Here is a 15,236-nt window from a genome sequence, read left to right as displayed (position 1 = left end):
ACTAAAAAAATGTGTATCTAAAGAGAGAATAGGAACATCAACTACATAACTCTTTAAGTTACACAGCCACCCGTCTCATCTATCCCTACCTATGTATTTACAATATCATAAAGAGGTGTCGATTCTGAAGCATGATCATGCTGAATCTTTGAAACTATGGGAGATCTGCCAACGCAGTGGTGCAAAGTGTAAGGCAGGTGACTGGATTTGTGGAACTTGAGGGAAGAGATAAGCTAGAAGAGAAAAACGATGGGAAGAAGTCACAATAGGGAGATCATTTGGTGCAATTGTGAAATTATTTTCCTATAATGTATGTGGCCTAGGATGTAGGCTCAAATGGAGGAAAGTGAGGAAGTTGTTGCCAGATGAGGATGTTGATAAGGCTTTCTTCCAAGAGACAAAACTTTAAAAGGCAGATAAAACATTATGTAAGTCGCTCTGGGGAGATTCTGATTTCGAATAGAGAGAGGTTCCACCAAACAACTCGGTAGGTGGATTATTGTGAATCTAGAGAAAAGAGGGTTTCCAATTCATAAATTCCTTCTCGAGTTCGGGCTACTTAGGGCTGGTGTGGAGATGGATCAAAATATTGTTATGGTCATTGTATATGCCCATGTCACACTCAGGAGAAGAAATAGTTATGGGAGGAGATGCTTCAACAAAACAATAGAAAAAGTAAGACCATATGGTGCCTGGAAAGCGATGTTAACGCAACAAGGAAGAAGGAAGATAAAGTAGGGCTTTCAACTAGGCCATATACACAAAACCGAGAGATGAATGATTTCAATGAATTCTATGAATTAATGGAACTGCCTAACATTTTGATTATATGAAGAATTTTTACATGGTACAAAAGTGAGGGATCGACTAAGAGCATATTGTATAAGTTCCTAGTATTAGAGGAGTGGCTAAAGACTTGGCCTAACTTGTCGCAATTCATTCTTAATCGCACCTATTTAGATCATTGCCCTCTCATCCTAAAATACAATGATGATGATTGGGGTCCAAAATCGTTTAAGGTGATGAATAGGTGGTTCCAAGAGGAGGGCTTTCAAAACCTTGTAAAGTCATCATATGAGAAGTGTCAAGTACAAGGATGTGGCTTGTATAAGATCAAAGAGAAGTTGAAAGCTCTTAAGAGAGACATTAGAACTTGAAATAAAGTGAGATATGATAACCTGGAGGAAAGAACAAGCACCTTAGAGAAAGATATTGTTGTATTGGATCTTAAGGATGAGCAACACAACTTATCAATTGATGAATTAGCGAGAAGAGCACAACTATTGGAGAGCCATTGAGAGGTGTCTAGAAAATACAAATCCTTCATCCATCAAAGATTAAGAATCAAGTGGCAGCATGAAGGGGATAGTAACACAATATGTTTTCACTCATCCGTCAATTGGAGGAGGAGATCCAATGGCGTCAAGTGTGTCTGGAAAAATGGGGATTGGTTGGAGGACCTGAAAGGTATAAAGGAAGAGATAAAGCACTACTTCCACCAAAATTTCAAGAAGCCCGGGGATGTAGAACTTAATTTGGATGGGGTTTTCTTCAAATCTATTGATGATGTGGACAATATGCGCCTAACATGCCCTTCTTTGCAAAGGAAGTAAAGGAAGTGGTTTGGGAATGTGATGGAAACACAATTCCTGGCTTGGATGGATTCAACTTTACTTTCATCAAAGATTTTTGGAATATCTTGAAGGATGATATTTGTTGTGCAATCCATAAGTTCCATGCTAATGGCAAGATTCTAAGAGGAGTGAGTGCATCTTTCATTGCATTGATTCTTAATGTTGATAATCTCCAAAATATTGGCCAATATAGACTATCCCCCTCATTGTTAAAGTCTTGGCAAGGAGGTTGAAATGAGTAACTCACAAAGTCATTCATGAGGAGCAATTGGCTTTTGTAGGATGAAGAAATCTACTTGATGGGGTTGTAATTGTTAATGAAATAGTTGATGGAGCAAGAAAGAAAAAAGAGCCAACCATGCTCTTTAAAGTGGACTTTGAGAAGGCATACGATACAATGTTAACTTCTTGACAAGCGTACCAATTCGTATAAGTAGTAATAAACGGTAAGACCGAATGTCGAATCCACAAAAACTTTGTTTAAGCTCGAATTTGTATATACCAAATTTTAAGCAAAGAAATAAAGAAAAATGAAAATATTTTAAGGTAAAATTGCAGAAATGTAAAGTTCAAGAGTAATAAAAACATAAAAATAGAGCAAGGTTCAAAGAGACAAGAAAAACAAACACTTTGGGAGTAAAAAAGAAAATTTGGTGCAAATTTTGTAGAAGTGTTGGACGTTTGGCCTACCAACTGAACTCTTGATCTAATGTTAAGGATTTCTCATCATTTAAATCTATTCTAACTATTACCTTCACCAACTAATCTACTCTAACAATGTTCCCTCATGTGAAAGAGCCTAAATCACTTGAATTCACTCCTAATCCCTTAGAAAACTAAACCAAGTAACTTGCTTTAAGAGTATAGATGAATAAATAAGGGTAACTAACACCATTCCATCCCTAGATATGGGTTACTTAGAAGATCCTTCAAGTTCTTAGTGCAAAAACATTTTCTAATGATTAAAACACTATAACATACATGTATATAGGTTATCAAACCATAAATAAAGCAATAAACATAGAAAGGAAGCAATAATACTAAAATAACATTAAATGGATAGTAGAGATAATTACATTATAGAATTTTTGATATCCAAGCCCCCAACAATGGATAAGTTAGTCTCTTATGACCATGAGAGACCCAAAACAAGAAGAAGAAACAAAGAAAATGGAGAACATAGAAGAAGAAGGGCTCCCAAAGTGGTTTTTTTTCCCTAAGTGATGATCCCCTTTTTTTCCAATGGAGCAGTCCCCCATTTTAGCCACCCTAGAAATGTTGCACTATTGTGTTTTTCAAAAAGATCTTGTGCACTAAGCCTGCATGTGCGCGTTGAGCGCCATGCATACTAGATCTGGCTTAAGTGACAATGCGCTGAGCTTGCATGTGTGCGTTGAATGCACATGCATGGTACAACTAGCTTGAGAAACCACCAGATGGTTGACACATGTTCCTTTAGGTTGGACTTCTCGCGTTGAGCACACACTAACGCGCTAAGCAAGATGCTCCAGTTTTTCACACATCTTCTAGTCCAGTGTTGTTATACCAAAACTTTACAAAACAAAGCTAAACATTGTAAAAATCACTAACATTAACTTTTTTAAGCTAAAAATCCAAAAGAACCTAAATTCCTATCTTTTTGGATCAAACAGAGCATTAAAAGAGAAGAAATGAGATAATTGTTATGTAATTTAAGTGCAAAAACCAAGTATGCATAGCAATTATCATACAGTTAGATGGAAATTCCTATACTATGTCTTGAAGAGGATAGGCCTTTTCTCAAAGTGGATTGATTGGCTTAAATGCTGCATTGAATCAACATCCATATCCATCTTGGTCAACGGAAGCCCTATGGAGGAATTTAAAGATGAACAAGGTCTATGCCAATGTTACCCTTTTGCACCTTTCTCTTTATCATGGATGCTGAGGGGCTAGATGGCTTAATGAGGGAAGCGGAGACCCAAAGCCTCTTTGATGGGATCCCTTTAGGTGAAGGGGATATTACTATATCCATGATAAAATTTGCCAATGACACCTTATTCATAGGGAAACCATCCTTCTAGAACATCATCACCTTGAAGGCAATCTTGAGATGTCTTTAGATTGGGGCGGAGTTAAAACTAAACTTCTTCATAAACAAGCTTTGTGGAGTGGAAATAAAAAATAATGTTTTTTCTAGATGGGTGGCTTTCTTAAATTGTAAAGTCATGGAGGTACCCTTCTCTTTCTTGTGAATACCCATTGGAGAAAATCCAAGGATGCTAGAAACTTGAAATGTGGTGCTTGAAAAAATGAAAAGTAGACTTCCTCGGTGGAGCTCTAAATTCATTTCCTCTGGAAATCGGGTTTGACTTCTCAAATCAATGCTCTCTTCCCTACCTTTATATTTTCTCTCTTTTCAAGGTCCATTTTGTGTGGGGAAAAATCACTTCCTATCAAAGGATTTTTTTTGTGGGGTGGGTGTGGTGACGAAAGGACAATGACTTGGGTCAAGTGGTTGAAGGTGCATCGCCCCGAAGTGTGAAAGAGATTTAGGCGTTAAAGATGTATTCCTATTTAACAAGGCCCTTATGAGGAAATGGGGTTAATGATTCCCTATGGGTTACAGTTATTAGAGCCAAGTACAAATTTTCCCTTGAACAACGTAGTAGCCCATCCCAAAGATTTTAGTAGTTGTAGTGGAGTGATGTTAAAAAAGTGTGCAATGGAAAGGGGGAAAGTAGTTGGTTCTCAAGTAATATTATAAAACATGTAGGGAATGAAAGGACCATGCTGTTCTAGAAACAATGTTGGCTGGGGGATAAATCACTAAAGGAAGAGTTTCGTAGGCTTTACTCCATATCGCTACAAAGTGGGGAGTGTGTGAGTGAGGTGGGGGTCATGGGGAAGAAGGTTTGGGTATGGAATCTTAGATGGAGACATCCCTTGTTTGTTTGGGAGGATGGGCTTTTGAATAGGTTACCAGAGAAAGTTCATTTACTCCCTTGCAATCCTTTCCAAGATGATAGGTGGGTTTGGAGGAGTGACTCACATAGAACATATTTGGTTAGGGAAGCATATGGTCTGTTGTTTTCCTTGCAGCACATACATATGAAAAACTTGGACTAAAACATGTTTAAATGTCTCTGGAAGATCAAAGCCCCATCTAAAGTCATGGTTTTTTATTGGAATACTATGTTAGACAAGGTTTAGACGAAAGTTAATCTTGCACGCAAGAACATAAGGTGCATGTTAATTGGTCTGGGGTGCCCAATATGTGATCTCTAGGTGGAAATAACATGACACGTGTTATACATGATTAAGAAATCCTCAAAAAGCTATACATGACTAAGAAATCCTCAAAATATGCATTGTAGTAGAGAACAATGAAGATGGACGTGTCTATGCAATTTAAAAGTACACACCAAAAGAAAGGAAGGAAGGAGACTCCATGCAATAGTGTACCAAGATTGCATTTGAAGTAACAAGCTATCTAGAAGTCATAAATTATCATAGAAAGATCAGAGAGCTTGTCATTATAAGTCTTATACAAACAAGTCAACTAGCTGGAAAAAAAAGTAGTCTTGAGAAAACTACACTTATTGAAAAAGGAAGAAGACTTAGCACCTATAAAAGAGTCACTTTTCTGAAGTAACAAAACTCATGAGTATGCTAAAGAAATGAGAAGTTATGAGCCACTTATTAAAAACAATAAGAACCAATGACAAAAATTTTGAATTTAAATTGTGTGCAAGTTGTTCTAACTAACAAACAAGGAGGAAACAATTGTATTGATGGAGACAACACATAACGGATCTCCTTGATCTTCAAGCCTTTCAAGAAAGCAACAACAATCATCTTTAAGTTCTATTCAAGGACAAAAAGATGTTGAAACTCATTATTGGGAAGGAACTTATGATAGAAAGGGTATATCAAGAAGCCGTATTGTACACACATACACACACATCTTTAACTTCTAATACTAGCCTTCCTTAGCATAGACTCTCTAGGACTTTAGATCCAAATCCACTTAGCCATAAAGTGTTTGTAAACATTTTCTCAATGGAGACTTACTGATGAGTTCTTCCTAAAAGGTGTATTAGGTACATGTCCTTAAACACAACCCATTTAGGATACGAAACCTCGGAAGAGCAATCAAGGGATTGTTGCTTTTGAAGGTTTAGAGTGAGCACAACAAGATGTTGTGTGGGTCAAGTAGTAGTTGTTACTTTGGATTCAAAACTGTCGGATACTTTTTGAAATAATACTTGAGTAGAGCTTGCAGAAACTTAGAGAATACTGAGATAAAGCCTAGAGAATTTTTTTTAAAAGAATACTCAAGAAAAGCCTACAAGTGCTTGGAGAATACTGGTTGTAGGAGCCTGTTGAGTCTTCAAAAAAGAAGAATAACACAGTTGGTGCTTGTGCTTACAAAAATTCTACAAGTGCTTTATCTTTCTTTATTACTTCTAATTTGTTGTTTTCTTACTCTTTTTTTTATATAAAAAAGATATATTTACAAAGGTATATCATTGGTATAATTCATAAGTTTTCTCAAAACGATTTTCAAAGAATAGAAGCAACATCAATGTTTCTCAAGAAGAGAAAAAACAAAATCTATAGTAGTTAGAATATGACCTTATGAAATTGTACAGTTAAGCAAATTGAAGTATTTTACCATACAATTATTTTCATACAAGCTAAAAGATAAATAAGAAACTTTACAAGTTGCATGCTCTTTTGAGAGAAAAAAGTTGGCAATCAAGTGGCACTATTTAATCCCCTATTTTAGTGATCTTTTGATCCACTTCATCTTTATTAATGCTTTCTCCCAAGTGAAACTTGCTAAGAATGACACAAGTGTAGGCATGATGAGAAATCAATTGTTTATGCTATGATTTGAATTAAAATTATTTGTCTTACATTAATACCCATAATGGTACTTCATAATACATGTGTTTCAGTATATTTTAATTTTGGCTTAAATACCTTTTTGGTCTTTGTAATTTAACTTTTTTTTTCATTTTTGTCCTTGTAATTTTTTCCCCTTTTATTTCTTATAAAATGTATTTGTTTTGTTTTTCTTCTTTAAGACACTTTAAATAACACTTTTCATTGTTCAAAACACTTTTAATTTTACTGTTCAAAGCATTTTTTTAAAGACAAAAAATAAAATAAACACATTTTTTAATGATTAAAATGAAAACAAAAATTATAGGGATAAAAATAAAAAAAAATTACAGTAACAGAAAATATATTTAAACATTTAATTTTTATGGTATATGAAATATCATGTAGCTATGAATGTATACACATGGAGATATGATCCAAAGGATTCTATTCCATGGAATTAGGTGAAGTCTATTTTAATGAAATATAAAATTCTAATACATATTTAAATTATGTTTAAATCATAGCTAGATAAAATCAATAAGCTACAATTGCTTCAAGCATTCTAGGAACAAGTGTATCCATCCGAAAAGAAGAATTAAATAACATCTCCTTATTTTAGCACAAAAATAAGACGAAAAATAAATTTCAATCAAGTCTAAAAAAGAAGTTAATTAAAGGATTCATATGTAAATATATTACCATTTTAATGCAATCATATAAACCAAACAACACAAATAAAAAAAAAAATCATCCACAAATTTTGTGATCCAACTTAATAATAGGAGTAATTAATTTACGTAATATATAAGCAAGAGATGCTTGAGATGATCTATTTTATTTTTATATGAAAGTAGAGGAATAAATATTGATTTTTAGATATTATTATTATTATTATTATTAAATTGTCGAGTTAAAAATATCACAAGTTATAAGGCTTTTTTAAAAGTTACATGGTTAATTTCTTTTAAGTGATTACGTGATTTCAAATATTGTTTTTTTTTACTAAATGTGATTTTAAATATTAATCACATGTAAATGATTATATGACTCTGATTTACTCCTCTTTCTCTTTTATAAAATTTATTTTCTTACTTGATATGTGCCATATATAAATATGAGTACTGATATAATATATATATATATATATATATATATATATATATATATATATATATATATATATATATATACTTTAACATATTTATGCAATTAATCAAGTATCTCTAATCATTAATTAAATTACTGAATTTGATTTAATTGATTCTACGATTTATTTAATTAATAGCACTAATATACTGTACGATTTATTTAATGTTCTACTTTAATTGTTTATAAAATTATTAACAAATTGTTTTTTTAATTTTTTCCCTATAATATATATATATATATATATATATATATATATAATAACATTAATTTTTAAATATTTTATTGTACCCAATTAATTTATTTTTTTAACTTAATTAAATAGTTTGAATTATTATTTTTTAATTTATCATGTTTCTTAACTATTATTTGCATAAAATGATAATAGATTATTTCTTTTTGCTATCAAATAATATACATGTACACAATAATTTAATAAAAATTATGACCATGTTTGTATAATCGTATGTAATAAATTAATTAAATATTTTAAACTAAATAATTAAAATAAAAAATTAAATAATATGTATAATAACATATATTTTATATATTAAAATGGGGCATTACATATATTTGATATGTAATTTTTTTTACAATGGTTTTGAGGTTTGAATCTAAGACCTCATACATAATACCCCAAACCATCATCACTAGACCGCCCCTAGTGGTTTAGAAAAAAAGAACTAATTTGTTAATAATTATTATAAAAAATCAATCAAATAATAAATTAATTTAAGTTAAAAAATTAATTGACTATAATAAAATATTTTAAAACTAATGTTATTATATATTTTTATTTATTATAGGACATAAATTTTACAAATAATAATTCTGTTAATAATTTTCATAAATAATTAAAATATAAAGTTAAAAAATCAAAGAATCAATTAAATCAAATTCAATAATTTAATTGAATGGTTGAAGTTAATTGTTTCATTATAAAAAAAACTATTAAAGTTAATATATATATATATATATATATATATATATATATATATATATATATATATATATATATTCAAATTATAAAACATATGATCATTTCCTATTAACTATTAGGAGTTGGTGTAATACATGGATATAATTTGATCTCTCTTTATATATAATATTTTTTTCCAACATGTTTTATATTTTTTTTTTTTTTTTGTTATATATCCTTCTTCGTTACGTGACTTATTTTATCCGATAATTCTTTCTTTTCTTCTTAAATATCTTTCTTTTAAGTCGTAAAATGTGTTGTATAAAGATAAATTTTATATATAAGAAGCAATAGTTATCCAAAATATATCAAAGCCATTGAAGAAAAGTCAAAGGTTGCTAAGATATCTCGACACCATCATAATAGCAACCATATTAGAATGGCCCCAACAAACAAGCAGTTGAGACTATTGACACTAAATTAGGTTTAGGCCACTCAGTTTGTTCAAAGGATCCTACATAAGCTAGAACATCCGTTTCATGCTACCTGGTAATGTCCTTTTCAATGTTCACAAGACGACATGTATAGAGAGTAAATAAGGGAGCAGTAATAAGTTGAGCTCTATCCTATCGATCGTTACTACCGAATGTCATTATTATGTCAATTATTATATAGAGTGTATATTGTTTTGATCTTGTCACACAAACAAAGAGGCTACAATGGGAGCTGTGGAGCAAACCAACTTTTATAAAGCTTACAAACGTGAAAACAAATAGAAGTATAGTATTTTCCGCTAACAAAACACACACATAGGGGGAGGGAGAGATTGCATTTGATTGTCTTATACACCTATACAAGATTTTACATGTACAAGAATCTTTATTTGATGTTAACCTTTTTTGTGAGTGTACCTTACTAATCACTTAAACAGTTAAACCGTTCCTTAAATTTGGGTGGAAATTTATATATGATGTGTAAATAAACAATGAAAGAATTAACTGTATTCTTATTGCTGGTTAAGAGAAGATGATTTTTCCATTTGAATGTATCTAATCAAATGCAAAAATAATAAATTTTAAATGATTAAAAACATTCATGTTTTCTCAACATAGTGCATAAAAATCTGGGATAAAAATCTGGAATGCTTCATGCCGGTGCTGGTTGGAAGCTGCGAGAGAGGAATTCACATTCAACGCGAGAGAGAGGACATTGGGTTTGGTTTTGGCGGTGGATGCGTCTTCTCGAGAGCCTAGGAAAGATGAAAGAGACAATGAAAAAAGGAAAGCGAGCAGGGCGAGGAGAGAGGAATTGAAGAGTCACGCGTTTTTTTAAAATTACAGTGACTCAACTACGATTTTTATGAGAAACCGTTTTTAAATGGTACAAAACAAAGGCGATTTTCATAAAATCGCCTTCGTAACATTTATATCAAATGTGGTTAACGAAAACTATCGTTAACGCTTTATAAAAGTTTGGTTTAATTTCAAAAATGCCACCAAAAGTTTTTCTACCTCATTTTTTCATAACCGACTTAGATTTAACGATGTTGAATCACTCTTTTGGAGTAGTGCCATCTTGCGAATACAATCAAATGATTAATTAACTACTGTGTGGTTGGATATTAATTAGTTGAATTCAATCAAATTTGTGTTCAAAGTAAATCCAACACTCACCTTGTTTCTTCGTCTATGCATCGGAAAGTGTAAAACTTTTGTTCAACGTAGATCAAACAAGTTTTCAAACACACCTTAAATGTGAATTAGTAACGGCAAAAACTGTACTCAAGCTACACTACATATGGTTAGGTCATGATAATTAAGAAGTTGGACAACACAAGGACTCTTGGCATTTTGATAAAAACTGAATGGTGTGGTTCATGAACGACCGTGTCAAAACAAAAATGCAATCATTCATCTTGTAATTTGGAGGGGAAATTATATAATAGTAAAAGGAAAATATCATTATAAAATAACTACCAAGCTAGGAACCGAAAATTGTGAACCTTCAAGACAAGCTCTATTCGATAGAATCAGCCAAAAACGGAGCCGTAATCAAAATGGTATGCATTGGCTTTATTCAGACAAAGTGATCAATGAATGTTTCTTACTACAATACCATTAATGTGGTGAAAGATGGGATATATAACATTTAGTATATATCAAGGACAAGCCAGCTATGATTGGGAAAGTTCAAAATAAGCAGCCAAACAATGTTGAGAAGAAGAGGACAACCCCACGAGAATTGACCAAAAGGGTCGAACGACAAAATCTCATACCTAAAACGAGAAAATAGCTAGCTAGGGGTTAAACCCTAAAAAGGTTGTGTTAAACCCTAAGGGAGTTAGGGTAAAAATGTTGACTCTTTCTCCAAGTCTAAAGTTGGACCGGAAATTGTCCTTGAATTTAAATAGTTTTTGTTTACGTGGAAAGCCACTCACGTGTGCACATGTGCAAGCATATATGATATGATATATAATATAATATATTATATATACATTTTAGAGAGAGAGAAGAGAGATGCCCAATTGCAATTATTAGAGAAAAATAATAATGTGATTGGAGAAGGTAGAAGGAAAAGGTATTCGATTTCTGGCAGGAAAAAAAAGCACAAGAGAACAAAATAGAGGCCCTCGTGCAAACTGGATGTCTCAATGTACATAAAATTTTTTGGTTTAATCAATAAATAAATGAGAACAGAATAAGCAAAGGAAATGGTATATGCTACATGCGTGCGTGTGGGTAGACATTCCTCTCTCACTCTCTTTTGCATCCATTGTTATGGCACTCTCTCTCTCTCCAAACCAATTATTACACACCTTTTCTTCCACCCTAACGTGCGTCTATGTATCCTATCTGTAGTTCCGTGAATCATTTTCATGATCCACCTTAGTTCCTATCATATGCAAATACATAGATATATTCATATCTTCTTTAATATAATTTGCTTTCAAAATTAATATTTTCTTATAAGGGCATTTCTTATACTCCTTGTTTTCGTTTCATATTTTTCATTTTCTTTTAAAGTTTGTTTACCATGATTGGTTCGACAGTACCCAACTCAATTATTTGATCTTTAATTAATGTGATCCAGAAAATGGTCCCTGTTATGCCATTTGTCTCTTTATCTCCCTGTCCTCAAGTTTGCTATATGAGATCTCTAAATTCAATAGTTTATTGCAATGTTCATTTCAGATTTGGAAAGAATAAAAAAACTAACATTGTAAGTAAGAAACTCGTCCTGTGAAAAACTAATCAATGATATGAAAAAAATTCGAATCATATATAGATGTCAATGGATATGCATGTCAATATATATATTTTAGTTTTATTACATACCTTCCTAAAACATTTTAATTGATATTCCCTTAATATATTTAGTAAAAAATATTAAATAAAAAACTACATATTTATCATAACAACATAACATATATTTCATATTTGTTCAATTTAGTATTTAGGAAGATTATCAGAAGGATTCGTAAAAAAATTTCGAATATTACTCATACATATATGTATACATAGGAGACTGTTCTAAGTTAATAAGGCGTTTTCAAGTTCAAGTTTTTCATGATGCATTAAAAACTTATAGGAAAAATTTATTGTTTAGAGTGGTCCTACGCCTGACCAATTCAAATTAATTGGATATGTAATGTGATGTCTGCACACTCCTACTGTCCTACAGTTTTAGACCCAAAAAACTTTTTTAGTTTACCAAAAAAAACTTTTTAAGTTTACCAATCATGCATGCTTAGGTGAAGAGTTTTATCTGTAACAATTTGAATGGGCTTGAACAAAATTGCTTTTTGAGAAGAAAAAAAAAACCTTTTTAGTTTGCCAATCATGTTTAGGTTTACATCATGTTTAATTGGAGAGTTTGTCATTTACAGTAATCCTAATATGCTTGAACGAAATTATTTCTCTTGATGATACTAGCTTTAGTTTACATCCCAAGTTGACTACCTTAAGCTTGTAATACACTTTCTAACTCATAATTTCTATAATTTTTAATAAATTTTAATTAATAAAAATATGTATATATTTAAAAGAGTATATTATTACCAACATTTTTCTATTACCCATGAGTTTTGTGTGCATAAAAATTTCAATAGTGGCAGTTTCAAATCACGGATGGTAATTAGTGAATTACGTATATCATAGTAACTTTTTTTTTTTTTTTTCATATGGGATACTTGAAAACAAGGGCTGCATTTTGTTGTTTGATGTCAAATCTCTATCTACGGATCTGCCTGTGGATCCACACTTTTCTTCTTTGTCACCATCCGATCCACCTTTTGTGCCACTTGATGACAAGTCCTCTCCCTTGAGGCAAAGTCAAAAAACAAAATGAAGGAAGAGAAGATAATATACAGAAATCAGTCACACTCCAAACGCATGTCTCATTAAAATCATAAAACATGTTGATGAGACTTATGATCATCATATACACCAACCTTGAAACTGTACGGAGGTTGCCCTTGGGAACTCAATTGTATGGTGAGTGCAAAGTGTGTTCATACTTCATATACAATAAACTTTAGCTAGAGGATGTTGATGAGTGAATGATCTCCACCTTGAGAAGAAAACACAAACAAATAAATATAAGGGGAAAAAATAAAAATAAAAAGTTTTAAGCTTTTAATGAATCATGTTTATTTGATTGCGATTGAACTGTGCTGAATAGTGAAGATTGCTACAAAAGATTTTTAAGAAAAATTAATAAAAAAAAATTATGCTAAGATGAAAATGACAGTTTTGATAACAGTATGGCAGGGCATTCATCCCATCTAGATCGAATGACTATGATTGACCACCACTCTTTTGTATGGTTAATGTCCAATCGTACGTTCATGCACACGGCACAAACACATCCTTAATTAGCTTAATCTTTTTTGGTGATGTTTCTAATTTTTGGGATATTATTAGTTAAAGGTCAATCTGAAAGAGAAATATATAGTGCTTGTTTGAATTAGTTTTGCTTTAAATGTAAAGTTTCATAGATTATAAGGAAAAATACTTTGTATAGATGCTTATATTCTTAGGTATGCTTTAAATTAAGTTGGGTAAAATTAATTTTGAATCGTTGAAAATAATTCAGATGTTTGTCCTAATTAATTTCATTCAGGGATATTAATCTATATTAAAAATAATAAAAAGGCATTAATTATTGGATTTTCTAATATAAAAAATTGTCCAATGGCTCAAATAATCGAATTGATATCACTTACGTGTACCCCTTTCATGTTCTTTTTCTTTTATTTTTTTAATTAAAAAAGTGACAAGTGATTAGAAAGATGTTTTTCTCTTCATTATTTGTTTTTTCTGAAATGTTTGAATTAAAAAGACTAGGGACAAAAAACAGAGAAAGGTGATTTGGTTTTGAAATGATCTTGTCATGGTAAAGTAACACAATTTCCTCACTTTGTAAACTGTAAACAGTTTATCAGTTTGTTCACTAAGCTTAATGACGTCCTCGTATGCCTTTCTCAACCATGCATATTTGTGTAATCGATATAACAAAACAGAAGAACAAAAATCCATTTTTTAAATTCATGCAGCAGTTGTGGGTTAGTTGCTGAAAAGGCTTTAAACCGTGCCAAAAATCCAAATATCAAATTCTATTTTTTTTATAATAAATATCCAATTCTATTAATTTCACTGATGTGATTAAAGACTTATCTTTTTCTGCTGCAAAGCTGAACTATCTAGTGGTGTTAAATGGACACGTACGTTGTCATTATAAAATTGGTAAGAAACATACTTTCCACTGTCCTTTATCTTATTATCTCATAAAATTCCAAAACTTTTGCTCTCACAATTCACTCGTTATTTTCCCCTTGCTTGTATGATTTTAACAATTTTGTACAATTCAAAAAGCAAAAACCACAAGCAAACCAATTTGGTAATGAAACTTTATCATCTTTATATATAATAGAAGATGGTTAACATAGTGATTTGATCTACTTGAAGGATTGGCAACAATATTGTGTTCTAAAATGTTTCTTTTGATTTCAATGGAGTTTTAGATTTGATCAAGGTCATATTTAGGACTAGGTTTAAGAGTAAATAGGATAGTATTAATTATTACTTTTCTAATTGGTGTATTGACCATGTAATTTATATCTTGGACAAATAATTATTTTGATAATGTGTAAATGGATAACATTTTATTCTCTTAAAAAATAAAAATTCTAATTTAATCCTTAAATGTATAAAAAAATGTGATAATTACGTTCCACATACAACTTAATAAAAAATTAATCCTTAAATTTTATAACTTAACATCAAATTAATTCTCAAAAAAATATAAGTAAATGTTAAATTGATATTTAAACATTATAGTTTAATGACAAAAGAATCCCATAAATCAAAATTTTTATTTTTTCAAAGACTAACTTATCATTAATTTAAGAGACCAAAATGATCGGTTATCCTTTATATCTCCCTTCCTCGTTGATATAGTTGTGTCGTTGATATAGTTGTGGGAAATCATGTATTTGGATTAGAGTATTCCTTGTACTTTGTGTAATAATAAAGTCTTTTACTTGTAAAAAAAAAAAGAATTATTACCCTCAAATTCAAATCTCATTATTTTCATTAAATACACACACTAATGCATGATGCATGGAAAAGGGGAATAAAATTGTTGCATGGGAATGATTGAGATTT

The sequence above is a fragment of the Glycine soja genome, chromosome 19, assembly GCF_004193775.1.
Source record: "Glycine soja cultivar W05 chromosome 19, ASM419377v2, whole genome shotgun sequence".
Classification (NCBI taxonomy): Eukaryota; Viridiplantae; Streptophyta; class Magnoliopsida; order Fabales; family Fabaceae; genus Glycine; species Glycine soja.
Note: the sequence above shows the minus strand (reverse complement) of the source record.